This window comes from Chlamydotis macqueenii, chromosome 6 (genome assembly GCF_036417535.1).
Source record: "Chlamydotis macqueenii isolate bChlMac1 chromosome 6, bChlMac1.mat, whole genome shotgun sequence".
NCBI classification, from domain to species: Eukaryota; Metazoa; Chordata; class Aves; order Otidiformes; family Otididae; genus Chlamydotis; species Chlamydotis macqueenii.
The window spans coordinates 38,672,646-38,687,401 of NC_141561.1; the positions used below are offsets into that span (position 1 = coordinate 38,672,646).

Here is a 14,756-nt window from a genome sequence, read left to right on the forward strand (position 1 = left end):
TAATGTGCTCAGTTCAAAGAACTATCCAGAAGGCTAGGATGGTGTGTTGGTCTTGTTCAGGGAGGGGGGCTATGGTGGCAGCTTCCGTGGGAAGCTTCTAGAAGTTTCCCCTTTGTCCAGTGGACTCGGCCGGGCCTAGGGCGGACCTGCTGCTGGCCAGGGCAGAGCCGATTGGTGACAGAGGAAACACAACAAAATGGCGGTGATTAATTGAAAGGGGTAGGATCTGGGCTTGGTGTTGAATAAGGGGTGGATTATGTACTGGTTCTGGCTAGGATGGGGTTAATTTTCCCCTGAACTGGAAGAGGAGCTGGTGGCACCTGTGGCTGGGGACACAGCTGGGATCTGTTACTGCTCAGCCGCCAGTTGGGACAGGTTACCCAAACTGGCCCAGGGGCCGTTCCATCCCATGGGACACCAGCTCAGGGTGTCAGTGAGGAGGGGGCTGAGGGGAGGCTCCTGCTACTTGGGAGAGAGCCAGGCATCAGGATCCACTGTGAGCTGTGGTAATGTAAATTACATTCTTAAGTATTTTCTGCTTTGTTGTTGTTGTTTGTTTTCTATCTGTTTTCTTTTCTTCTGTTTTTCTCTTAATTTTTTTTTTTTTTTACTCTCAATTCACAAGTTTTGCCTTCTTTTCTTTACCAGTTCTCCTCCCTGTCCCACTGGAGGGTGGGGGGAACGAGAGACTGCGTAGCTTGGTCCCCAGTGGGACTAAACTACAGCAAATGGTGAGACCACAGCAGCAATAATGACTAAAATACGTGAAAGGTGCTTAACTGAAACTTATAGAAGCTTTTAATCTAGTATTGTCCAATTTTTTAGTGAAATGCTCAGAAATATTTTAGTCCCAGATGAAAGCAAAAAGGCTTGGGGGAGCGTAGGCCGCTCAAGAGGCGTGTGGGGAGAACACTAAGTGCTAATTTAGGCTTTTATTTCTGGAATTACGGCAAATCTTCCTTTTATAAGGTTGCATGGTAAGGCTTTATCATCTACTGTTTTCAACTTCATAGGAAAGCAGAATAAGATCTTCAGTGTAAATTTGCACTCACAGTGCTTTTCTGCTTTTTGAGATTGTCAGGAAAAGCTGTGGGTGAGATTACAGATCTTCGGCCTTTGGAGACAAGGCTTGGGTGACATTACACTTGGTCAGTGCTGTCTGTCCTCTTTCTCTTCCCTTAACCACTGGATTCAGAGGTCAGGTCCAGCTGAATTTGAAAGGCAGACTGAAATTTCATTCAGAAGTGGTTGACTAGAAGACCAATATACGGAATGGTTTCCCTTCTGAGGACGCAGGCTGTACAGCTCAGAAATCACACAGCCTGCTTTTCACCCGTCCTGCTGGCTCCTGTGCTGTTGGGATGTAATGGGGGAGTTAAGGTCCCGATGGGAGTACAGATGGTAAGTGGACAAGAAAAAAAAAGGATTAATTTAGCTTTTTTCCTTTGTGTTTGGTTTTCCTGTTTTACTATTTTTTTTTTAACAAAGAAGAAATGTTTGTAATAACAAAAGAAAATAAAAAAGAGTAGGATATCCACTGTCTGAAATTGCTCTGCTTTTTTTAATTACTTAGCTTTTAAGTCCACTTTGACCTTTGAAAGTGTTTTTTCTTAAGTGAGATGTTGAGTCAGACTTAGCTCCACATTTGGAGCTAAGTTTACGAATCCAGTACTTCAGGAATGCTTTTCAAAAATGCGAACAACGTACTAGTTATTATGCAGACAAGTGTGAAAGACACAAGTAATTTAGGTGTTGCTTGTCTGTAGGGATTATTACGGATCTAGTGCATTTATATGGTGTGCCATATGTAAATAAGAGTCAAAATATTTGTGTATTCAAATTTTTCGTGTCTATTAAGTTGTTAAATCGGGCATAACTGCAAAAACAAAAGCTTAAACCACTAACAAAATTTGACAGCAAATCTTTGAAAGAATGTCAAGATTTAGATTTAAGATACGTCATATTGTTTATTTTCCCCCCCAAAAAAGATGCTGTTTAACCTTTTGTAATTCTGAAAAGTATATCTTTACACAAATAAGCTGCTCCTCCTCTCTCTTAAAACTAAACCATTTGGCATTCTTGATGTACATCAATCGTGTGCTCCATTAGATGTCACTTTCTGTAGAAAAGCCTACATAAATCATGTGTCTTCCCCAGAAGAGATTCAAATATGAAATGTTATTGCTTTTTTATTACTAAGCACATCACAGCATTATATTGTTTAATGAAATGTGACAGGCTTTGCTGCAAGAAGTATAATGACTACAACAGCTTTTTTACGTTTAACAAGATAAGGTGCCAGCATTTTATTTTCAGGGTACGAAGTGATTGTTTAGATTGGAGTCAGATATAGGGATTCATAATGTATACATGTACATGTATGTGTATTTTTGCAGACATCTGGTAACTTTATCATTATTTCCTCAGAGACATTCAGAATGATAGATTCCTACTTCCAAAATTAAAAAAAAAGGGGGGGGGGTGGAGAGATGATTTTCCCAGTTAGAAAAAGATTAATTCTAAAGTTTGCAGGTAGAGTGGGAATAAGACTGTAGCTGATTTTGTTTGACTTCCCCCTCCCACCTTGGGAAAGTACTTTTGTTTCCCTAGACCACAAAAGATTTCCAAATAGCTTCTCCTTTTCTTAAGCTTTTAAAATCTTTATGGAAGATGCGTTAATAATTAGTAATATTTAAATATCAGCAGGAATCAATGCTTTGATTGACTTGAAGAAATGACATGCTCTCTACTTAAAAAATGTATATAGTAAATGTTTAGTAATTTACTTTTTGACAACCTTAATTTGTTTTTTTTACTTTTTTGATTTGAAGAATGTATTCTGTTCAGCTAATAGTTTTGTCAACCCCTTGTCCAAAATTCACCTCTGTAGTAAATTCATTGATCACTTTTTAACTGCAGATGTTCATACTGGGGCAAATTTTAAATATGCCATTTGAACAGTATTGCAGAATACTGCAGGGATGTTAAGAATCCTGTATTTTTTTTTCAGAGGTAGCCTGAAGTTGAATAGCCATAGTGCTGTGACTGCTCTGTAACAAGTATTCCACTCGTACTACATTACTGGAATGGTATTTAAATTACAGACTGACTTTTCTTAGTACTTTGAGAATTTGCTTATCAGTCAGTACTTTGGATTGGATTGAACTTTCCACTGAGTCCTATCTGTTAAGGTAGTTCAGGATAAAATGACATTTGTTCTGCTCTTTATGTCTGCAGAGTACGAATGATATCAATTTCCTAGTGCGTTTAGTGATTCTCTGCATGGTTGGTGGTATAAAGTTAACTTAATGAGAAGTTCTGCTGTTAATACCTGTGTGTGCTATATGTAAGAACTATTAGTGCATACAACTGCTTACTGGAATGCAAACTTAGAGTAATAATCCTGCATTATTTTAATTGAGAAGGACTGAAATGAGGAAGTTTGGCCACTGACTTCTAATTTTGCATTGATTATTCTGATGAAGGAAAATTGAAGAATTAATGCATAGTTTATATTGAACGATCTGGGTTCTTGCATATGTTTAGTAACTTGGGGAAAAAAAAACCTGGGAAGTTACTAATTTCATCAAATTGAAAGTAACTGTGCTTATTTTCTGATGTGAAATCAGCCTCCCTGATGAACAGAGAAGTCCCAACTGGGCAGATGGTCTTTTAGAAGAAAGTAGGATTGCAGCTCTGAAATGTGGATATACCTACAGAATATCGTTTAGGTTATTCTTGACACTATGTAGATGAAATATTAACCAACTGTTTGAACTGGAGTATATTTACAAACAACTTGCTGCTTCTGTAGATTGTTTTTATTGCTTTATGAGATGGCTGATGGTTTTCTTTTTTTTTTTCTTACAGTCAATTACATTCTTTAAAAAAGAGAGAAAATGCCAATGTGCTTAGAGCAGGAGTAGTACCTCTTTGAAATGCCCTTTCCCTTTTTCCTTTGCAATCTCTATCTACCCAAGATCATCAATTTTAATGCCATTTTCGTCTGCTGCAAAATACACATCTTTCTTTGGATAGTAAAAAAAAAACCCCAAACAAGCCGCAAACAAAAAAAACCCACCATGACAAAACCCCACCCCACAAAGCAAAAGGCTCAGTGATGAGGACAGTATTCTTTCAACTTCAGTTATATAACTGTGTCTTAAGAACTGAACAGACGTTCTCAGTAGCATTGAGAAGCTGTTTGATCTTCTGGCCTTTTCTCCGGTTTGTGTCCGGGCACGTGCAGGATAGAGTAAGAGCTGTGCTGTCAGCTTTCACGGAATCCGGTAAGGGGGAGTCAGGGTAACAGATACTCTCATTAAGTACCTCTGACCAGTGAGACTCAGCTTCTTTACTGGTAGTTTCTAGTGATACTGTGTAGTTCCCCCAATTAAATCCTAACCCCCTTAAGTATGGAGGTTATTTAAATAATTGGATATTATTTCCTTGCCTCTATTTCTGAGTACCTTTGCTGATGGGAATACAGTTGCTCATGTACGTCTGATGTTCGTGATTGTGCCAATGATTTAAAAATATGGTCACTTCGTACAGTATTTTACATTTTATTTAATTTTGTGTGTGTTCTTTGGCCTTCTGTGTAGTAAGGATAAGGATATATAGTATTTTAGGCTTTGTTGTGTCGTTTGGTATGGCTTCGGTGGTAATGCTGCTCACCAGTTGAAGTTCATTGATTTTGCAAAGTTAGGAATGTGCGATACTGATACATCCGCTGTTGCTTTATAACTAAGCCTCTCAAACACTGTTTTGTTTCAGTAATGCTCTGCAGCGAGTAATTGTCACAAAGGGGCCTTATTTTGCAAGTTGTACTGGGAAATAAGCGAGGTATTAGACTGGAATGCCTCCAGGCAAGGAGGAGTTATCATTGTTGGCTATTAGCCTATCATATGTACAAGGTCTCAGGCAGCTACCTTGATCACTCTTATGTGATTGTTTTCGTTTGGTTTTTTTCAAAGTCTGAATGGTCTTAGTGAGTTGAGATTTCCTTTACATTTAACACAGAGTGCTGAAGGAGTTGATAAAATAACTTTTAGACAGCAGAACTAAGATAATTACCACAGGACTTTGCCCTTTTTATTGCATTACTTGCTTCATTTCCTCTTCTCCTCCTTCATATAATGCTTAACATCTACTGGGTGGGAAAGAATGCAGAACAGGAAACTTATTCCCTTTCTTAATGTCTTAAATATTTTACCTTTCTTCATTTGTAATTTTAAACCAGCACGTTTGAGAGTTCGGAGATAAAGGTTAACAAAATGCTTGAACTGCTTTGCTTTAATGCAAAGTATTTGCTGCAAAGCAATTGTCAGGATGTCTGAAACATGGCTGCTCTTCCGTCTGAAATTTGGAGAAGGGATTCTCTGAGCTGCTTGGTTAATTGTCACACATCCCTGTACTAGGTTTTTTATTCTGCATAAAGGTCTTGTTTCTACTTTGTTAATTGAGACATACTGTTTAGTAAGATGAATAATCTAAATGTAGTAATAATTTTCTTAAAGTGTGAATGTTTATGCTTAAGTCTGTCTTTAAAACCAAATTGCTACCTTTTAAAAAACAAACCACAACCCACTTAATTTGTTATTGTAAGAAAGATTAGTTTATCTTTTTCTTGAAGTCAAGATGTGGTTTGTAAATCTCAGCATCTCTCCCTTTGGCTGGTGAGATTGAGTACTACGCTGGACTGTGGATACAGTAACTATGTATTATGATCCAAACTTTGGTATGAAAATATTGAATATTCTTTTAATAGTTGGTGTGTGTTGGTGTACGGCCATATGGGAGCCTCACAGTACAGCTGCATAACAATTGTTTTGATTGTAAGCTGTTTAGTTCCCTTCCTTACAGATAAAAATAATTATCCTGCCTTCTGACTGACTGTCATCTTCTTATTTTTCTGTGTCAGTGGTGGTAGCTTGGTGGTTGAGGTTTGGGTTGTTTGGTTTGGGGTTTTTTGGTACCGGGATTTATTTATTTATTAGTGAGAGAAAATTATCATAGTGATATTTTCACAGAGCATTCTTAATCGCAACTGGAATACAATACCTTTAGCTCTCCATTAGTGTGGGTCTATATAAGAAAAACAGTTCTCTCCAGAAGGAGTTACAAATTCTGTTTATTATTAAGCTATAAAATAGATCTCTTTGCAGAACATGTAGGCAAACAAAACGTACAGGCTGAATTGCTTCCTGCATAAACGGGCAATAAGGGAGACTTTGCAGGGCCCTTGCTTCTTTTGCTTATGAAAGTTTGAAGGCATTTACCTGTCAGGAAAAAAGACTCATACCGAGGAGTTTTCAACTGGATTGTTGCCTTTGTAATCCAAATAGATTTATTTTTAATGTTGACTGCAATATGTCTAGGGAGCAGTACAAAGCTAGCAGGAGAGGTTTAAAAATAGGATTGTCAACCTTCTAATGTGTCCTTACTGTTGAGCTTTCAACATCTGACCTAAGTGTGCTGTGCACCAAATAAAAATCAAATTATAGCAGCGTAACTATTGTCTCACATCCTGATGTACTGCAAGGAAACGAACTAAAGGAGAAATAATATTTCTTTTTTATTGCAGGAAAGTCACCACTTGAAGGACAGTAGTGGAGACTGGAAGAATATTTCTGTAGACAAATTCAATATGTTGAGACGTTTAAGTGTAATGAAATTTGAGGTGATGTTCTGTGATTTTTATTGATGAAATACTTAGCTTGGTACAGGAATACAGTCTTACCATGGGATGTTTGCACTGCTATATAAAGCATTCTGAATATTTGGAAGTATGATTTATAAGTAGTAGTGTTTTGTTTGACAGATTGGCTTTTTTAATATGCAGTGAAAGCACCCTAGGAATTAGACTTCCAGCTTTCTTTATTAGTTACTGCATTGAAAGCTGTATTCACCAAGTTATCGTCTAAATTTTCATCAAAATCAGAGCTACTTGTCCAATTCCTTATGCTGTCTAGTCACTATCACAATATTACATCTGAACTACAAAAGTTGATGTCCCCAGGGGAAACTTAAAGAACATTTAATGGTGAACCAAGAGATTTCATTGAATACTTTGCAGTTTAGAAGCTGAAAGAGGACTTAGGTTTGATCCAGATGGTAATAATAGGTATGGCAAAATGTTGAGATGATTTATCTTTTAAGATAATTCATAAATAAGTTCTCTAAAATTTTTGGCTTTGTCTCTAACCCACTGAGCTGGAGGAGAGGGGGGGAAAATGTTTAAGTACTTTGAGTAGTCATTTTAATTGACTACGTTTAGATGGAGATTGCATTAATAGGGATGGGTACTATTTTTATTCTGTGTGTGCAAGTTCATGTGTTCTTTGCTCCATTTGCTCTGTGAAGGTGCAGAAGAAAGGGTGCAAGAATTCTACCTTTAGGGTTCTTAAGACCAAGGAGGGGAAAATGAAAGCTCATAAGGTCAGCAGGCATTTAAAAACCTTTCTGTTTGGTTGTCAGCTACACTGAAATACGGGCTCTGACAGTGCTCATGATTACAGCTTGAAATCTTGCTAATTAACTGGTGTTTCCGAGATATGGAAGTTTCTAGGCCTTCACTGATGATAAATGCCATCAGTCTCAGGCTGAGTACATATGTAAGATTAATCAATAGGATCCCAAAATACTCTCATTTCAAAACTACCGTAGAAGTAACTTTGACCAAAATGTATCTTACTGTATTGAAAATCAGCTGCAGGCTATGAAACAGTTTGTGCAGAAATCTTTAAAAAATGCAGCCGAATTGAATTACAGCCAGACCGGGGAACCTGGCTGCAAATGGAAATACAAGATGTTCAATTTAAACATCAGAACAAACCTTTTTATGTTGAGGGTGGTCAGGCAGTGGGACAGGTTGCCCAGAGAGGCTGTGGCGTCCCCATGGACTTTGAAGATATTCAGAGTCTGACTGGAAATTGTCCTGAGCGACCTGGTGTAGGTGACCCTGCTTTGAGCAGAGGCTTGGGCTGGATGGTCTCCAGAGTCCCCTTCCAACCTCACTTGTTATGTCATTCTGTGAACCAAAGTCCCACCTTTTGTAATTTATGTATTTTTTTAGTATTCATCAGTCCAGAAACACTTCTGCAAGATCTTTATTCAAATTGGAAAGTGAACTTGAGGCTGCATTTGGAAATGACATGAGTTCAGTTCAGGCCTTTGATAGTATTCCATCAAAATGCATTAATGCATCAGTGTATTAATACATTAATAAAGATGTTGTTAATTCTCCTATATTATAATTGATACTGACTGCAAGTCTTAAACATACTAATTTGACACTATGTTTTTGCTGTGGAACATGCTCATGTTTTAAATCCTCAAACCAAGCGGAAAAACTAATTAATCCATGGAAAGTATGCAAGCTTAACTCACTTGGTAATTTTCCTGATTTCTCACAGTTATGAAATAAATAAATCTAAGAAATCTTTCTGTGTCTAGAAATAGGATTCACAAAATACTTTAAGGGAAAGCATTTGCCCTAAAATACCCAAACTACAATTCTCTTTTGGAAGAGCAGAAAATGGAGGGACATTGATTTTATTTTTTTACTTTGCAGGTACTGTGCAGATGAAGTAATTAAGGTATCTGCAAGAACAGTTTTAATTTAAGTTAAATAAAAGTTATCCTGCAAGAGGAAATTAATGAGCAAATATTTTGTTAGGATTAAGCCTCTGATTCTTTCCTTTCAGTTAGTATGAAGAAGGTTAACCTTTTACAATCTTCTAGTTTGTTGCTATGATTTAGTAAGGAAAAAAATGGGTATTTAATTAGGCATCTGTTAGCTCTGCAAATGCACTTTTGATACCAAGTACTATAAGAAATACTCTATCTCTGTTTTAATGATGGGTTATTATAATGAAAAATAAGTTCCTCAAGTAACTGGCTACACAAATGGTGTTCCCAGGTGGTCGTTTTGCTTCAGATTCAGAGAAATGAAGTGTTCTGCAGTTCAATGTTGTGTCCCACAGCATTAGTCACTACTAAGATAGCTTTTGAAAAAGAATTATGAAATACGGAGGGCTTACTGTAAAAACAAGAGCTATTCTATTCCGTGATGTTTTCAGCAAGTTCAGTCATGGACAAACAGATAAGATTTTACAGCTTACCAAAAAATGATACGAGAAAAATCGATTAGGAATTTCAGTAGATCCAAAGAACTATTTACTGTTTCCCTGAAGGCATGTTTTCAGTAATGGGAATGAGTTACTGAATGGAATCAAGCTGGGAATGAGTTACTGAATGGAATCAAGCCATTCTTTGTTGGACAGGAAATGCTAATTTCCTGTCAAGCTGCTACAGTTTCAGAAATGTTTCACTTGAATAATATGTAATGAGTAATATGTAATCTTTAATTTTTTTTTTTAGTGTTGGGAGGAGGAGATGTCTGAGATGAACATTTTGCGTTGATCAGATTATCCCATCGTGCACAAATTCTGTGATAGGTGCACTTTCACCTTCCAAAACAAAGTCAGTTCTCTTTCAGCAGGCAAATTCTCATGCTTGTCTCTGCTAGCATTTGAACCTAACTTCTGTCAGGATGTTACCAAATGGATGGAGTCAGGAGTTCTTGAAGGAGTTATTGTGTGTCAGGACTTTGTGTTTCCTGTTGAGTGGTAAGAGAGAGACAAGAAGATGAAAGCTAGCCATGCAAAACTGCAGCATAAGCCACTCCCAATTTTAGCTGGTGAATGTCTAAGCTCCTGATAGAGGGAGGACTACATAGGACTTACATGCCGTATCTGTGCTGCTTGACCAGCCTCTGGAAATCCATTGTCTAGTTGATGTAATGACGAGAGTGCTCTTTGGAATGGCTTTAAAGTGTTCATGAAAATATCCCAGGGATCTGCAGAAGTTTGTTGGTGCAAGTCTCTAACAAACACCAAGATTACTGTGTTGGTATCTAAACACTAGGGTTTCACTCTCCTTTTATGATGAAAGGAACCACAAAAGAAGGTTTGCAAGTGAGTGCTAAACTTCTTGATTTGTTGGTTCCCACTTTAAAAAAAAAAGGTGGTTTGCGTTTTTGCCTTGAAAAACTTACCTCATTAACTGTATATTGTATAATGATTAAATACCTTTTGAAGAATTACTTACGTTTACACTTGCCAGTAAGCTGTCTAGCATTTTTCAACAATTGCTGAAGGCTTGACTTAGAAAGGGAATAAATTTCTTTGTATTCAGTAGCAGTAGATAAATTGAACTTAGATTCAATATCAGCTGTGTAAATCTTTTTTTCTTTAGAAAATTTTAGGGGATGCTATGGAGTTACTTCCATGTGTACTAGTTAAGTTTTTGTAGAACATGATGATGGTGGATCTTCAATATTTCTATGTTTGTACAAATAGTTGTATTCTTTACACTGAATTTTTTTTTAATAATCTGTGTCAAGACTACTGCTTGTAGCAATATTGGGAAGCAATACTACTTCAAATCTCCGGTGTCTGCAGTTCATTGTACATGCTGGTAGAGTCAACATGATGTGCCCAGAAGAGTTACTGACCTATTAAAAACAAAAATTAGAAAATATGTTTAAAAACATCAAGCACACCACGACCCTCAACACCATCTTATCTTCATTATGTTAGACAACTAGCCTGTTCTGGCGGCTGGACTATCCACTGCTCCTGACTTATTTAGACACCCGATGTCAAGTAGCTTGTGCATCACAAACAAAATGGTCTCTGAGATATCTCCAACTTTCAGATCGTAAATGCATCTCGTTTAGAGTTTGTAAGTTAACTAATGACTGGGATTGTTCCAGGAGTGTTCTTCCTTTCCTGTTGCACCCCGCATGGACTGAGGACGGCTGAAGTTGTCCTACCATCTAGATGAATGGGAGTAACTTTTCCCCTGCTTTGGTGCTACTGCTTTGCTTGCAGCCTTTGCTTAAACATGAGTAGCAAACCTAAGATTGTCTTCTCTCTGTTAGAAGGTACAGTCCTGTTAGCCTCTTCTGAATAATGCTGTATAGAAGTTGTATAACTGGAATACATAAAGTTTAATAACAGACACATATGAGAAGAAAAAAAAAAGTTCCTGTGTGCCTCCAAAACTAGACAGGCATAATAGAAAAAAATAGTTTCAGAAATTTGCTGCGATGATGATGATGATACTTAAATTATGGGAAACACTTGGAGCACAGCCATAAGGAAAACTGGCACAATCGGGTTATCTTCTTAGACCAAGAAATTTGAAGTTTTAAGTGCCTCTGGACAAGTGATCGGTATTCCACACAAGCACTAGTCTGTTCCCTGAAATTCAAGGGCTGATTTTATGTGCTGCACATATTTCTTTCATGCACACCAAAGAAATGTAAGAAAACTAACATAGGTTGAGCTGGAAAGCCTTAGTTTTGTGCTCCTATGTCCTAACCTTCTGATGGCTTAAACCAAAAATGCCAACAATATACAGGCCTACCGTGCAAACGGAGAAGTTTTGTTTGTGTAGCTCTGTTAATCTAACAATTTAGGATGCTTTACAGCATGTCAAATCTGCAGTTCTACTGCAGAACATACCCATTTACAAAAGATAAACTGAGCCATGGAGTTCACAACCTGAAGGAATTTCCAACTCTCCCTTTGTGAAAAGAAACTGCTTCAGAGCCCCACATTTCCCGTGCTGCTTTTTTGCGACTGCCGTTTTCTGGAAAGGAGATTAATATGTTGGAGAGAAGCCTGAGCTCCAGTCCTTGTTCTTCTTGGTAGTTGGATGCTGAGTTTTGTGGAAGGGGTATCTGATCTAATCTGCTCAGAGTGCAGCGAGAAGGAATTGTTCAGCAAGGAGAGAAAGAGCAGTGCATCCGAGTGAATGTTTCACATAGGTTTTTCAGACATTCAGCACTGCAGCCTTCGCTGTGGAATGGTAATCAGATTCAAAATGCTTTCTTTTATGATGAGTAACAGTGGAGGGAGAGAAAGGAGCAAAACCAAAAGAAAAAGCAGAAAGGGAGGGGAAAACCTCCGCAAACTGTTGAGGTCATGAACAGATAGTTCAGATCTTTGTGTACGGAGAATGAATAGGTGCTTCGATAGCAGGAACTTTTATAATATATCCTGCAAGATTATAGCAGTCCCAGGAAAATGTCTGCTGCAAAGATATGTGATGTAGCTGGCATTCTGTTTGTAATTTTATACAGCCTTACACTTCCTGTTTTATTAGCGCAGTATACTGCAAGTTCAGGAATGCTGAAGAGGTGTTCATGTTGTATTCCAGTACTGGTACAGGCAGCCACAGAGTTTGATACTTTTAAGGTGCATCTTAACAATTAATTTATTTTTTAAAACGGGTTTATATTTTTAAATTTTTAAATCAAATTAATTGCTAAACCCTTTCATGTCCATTACTCTTTAATGTTTCAGATTTCAAGTTTAATCATGAGAGATACTCATCATTGATTTTACAATGTTGTCATCTTGCTTTAATAATTTAATCCAAATAACACTTTAAGTGTTCATGTCTCCTTCAGTCTTTGGTTCGTCACGCTAAATAAGTCAGTCTTCCCTTGTAACTTCAGCTATCCATTTCATTGTACGTTTTACCTTTTTTTTTTTTTTTTTTTTTTTTTTTTTTTTTTTTTTGTACCCTTTCCAATTTGGGTTCATCTTTACTGAGTTCAAGTAACCAGAGTTTTACATAAATTTTAAAAGAAGATTTGGTGCTTTACAAGTGATACTTCCCCTTTTCATCTAATGCATGTCCAGGCTTTATTTTGGCAGGTGGGATGAGACAATTTAGTTAGCTTGTTGCTGCTGAAAGAGCAAAGTCCTACTTCTATCCTGCTTACCTTCTGTCGTCTGGAAAGGAGACACACTCCTGTTTGTGTGAGACTCTTTAACATGTTAACTGAGGGTAAGGGGTAAACACTGAAGGAAATGCTTTTTCACTGTGCGTGTGACCATGCACTGGCACAGGTTGCTCACACAGATTGTGTAGTCTCCATCCTTAGAGATTTTCCGAAGCCACCTGGACATGGTCCTGGGCAGCTGGCCCTGCTTGAGATGCGGGGTTGGACCAGGTGACCTCCAGAAGTTACTGTCCAACCTCAAGTGGTCTGTGATTCTGTGGTATGTCTCCAGGAAAAAAAAAACCCAAAACAAAACCACTCCACTAGTGTGTTGAGTTGAGTCACAGATGGACCCGAGACACCTCTGAGAGGGAAGAGGCAGGACTGTATGGCCTGGAGCTGCTGAGGGAAGAATGGGGATCATGGAAAGTAGGAACTGGGTTAAGACAAACTGTTATTTTGATTCAGCTGTTCATGAAACTGTGGCCAAAGACTGTGGCAGCTTTGTCCATGGCCACACTAAGCAGTTTTCTTTATATAAAAGAGGTTGCTCACTTCTAGCTGTTAGCATCTCCAGAATTGATCACAAATTATTATAGGCAGTTGCATCATCTCTTGATTTGTGGTATTGAACTGTTTCTCTTGCTTTGATCCACAGTGATATCCAGTTTTATTACTCCTGTTTGCCTGGGAACTGACAGTGCAGTCTCATCTTGTTATGACCTTCACTAGAAGGCCAGGATTTGTAGGAGAGTTGCTTACAAAAATACTAAATACTGCTTGTCTCCTCAGTTGGTCTTCGACCAGCTTTGCCTTAAACGCTGGCTACCTTGCTGAATTAGTTCAGAACATCGTTTAGTTAAATTGGTGAAGTTTGTTCAAACACTTCTGTATTTCAATTATTGTTTTCTGCAAAAATTATTTTAAAGCTTTGCATGCTTTCAAGATCACATCATGTTTTAAAACGGCCCAGCTGCTTTCTCTGCCTTAACTACAGCTGCAGACATTATTTGTACTGCTATTCCGTGCTGTTTTCCAGTCAGAACCAAGGTTGGTATTATTTAAAATCCTAGTTAATGGATTTTTCTTTTCTTTTCCACTTCTCTTATTCTAGAGTGAACACAAATCTGTTAAACAGTTGTTTTGTTTTTTTTTCCTCAGCCTTATTTCTTTTAATGGGCCACAGTGCACTCTGAATAATAATTTATATAGCTGGGGCTCAAGGAAAGAAAAAAAAAAAGTATTGTTGTGGTGGTCTTTGATTTAGAAGATGAATGACTTGTACAATCCAGTGCCTGCCTTCTTTCATCCAGTTTCTTTGGAATCTCTCTGACTAGCAGGCACTGGTTTAAGTTTCTTATATAGCATGGCATTCTAGCACATACTGCAGTTGTTTAATAAAATCGTTACTTTCAGTCTGTATTTATTTGTTCTGGCTTAGATAAGAGTCAATCAGAATGGGGCTGCATGCCTCTAATCTTGTTTCAACGCCAACTGGATGGAGACGTTGCTGCCTGCAGTGGCTGTGTCCGTTCCCAGTGGAACACTCAGCGGCCCAACTGGCCGTCGGATTCCCCTGAACGCGGCAGCTGGCACTCGGTGCTCAGGCGAGCTCTAATGTTCAGTTCCACTGCAAACGTGCATGAAAAGCAATATAGTAATAATTGTCATTTTGATAAAATGTTTTCAAATCTAAGGGCCTAAGGAATTGCACAATGTAAGTGGTTTTGGTTTTTAGCTTGATATTTTCTGCTTGATAGGTGTTGTTTCAGTTTTTTTTTTTTTTTACACGCTTCAGAAGTATAAGTAGTCTGTTGTATTATAAATTAAAAGTATTATAAATGGACACGAGTGTAGGGGCATATATGGATTTAAAATATTGATGCCAGATTGGTATTAATATTGTGCCAGTAAGAAGTGCCTTCAACCTGGAAAAAATTGCATTATTATAACT

At 37.8% G+C, this 14,756-nt stretch overlaps 1 protein-coding gene across 1 annotated transcript in view; it reads left to right on the forward strand.

Annotated features, from left to right (window-relative positions):
• The window catches only part of SPAG16 (sperm associated antigen 16), a 393,690-nt gene that overhangs the window by 100,727 nt on the left and 278,207 nt on the right, over window positions 1-14,756 (forward strand). The window lies entirely within an intron of this gene.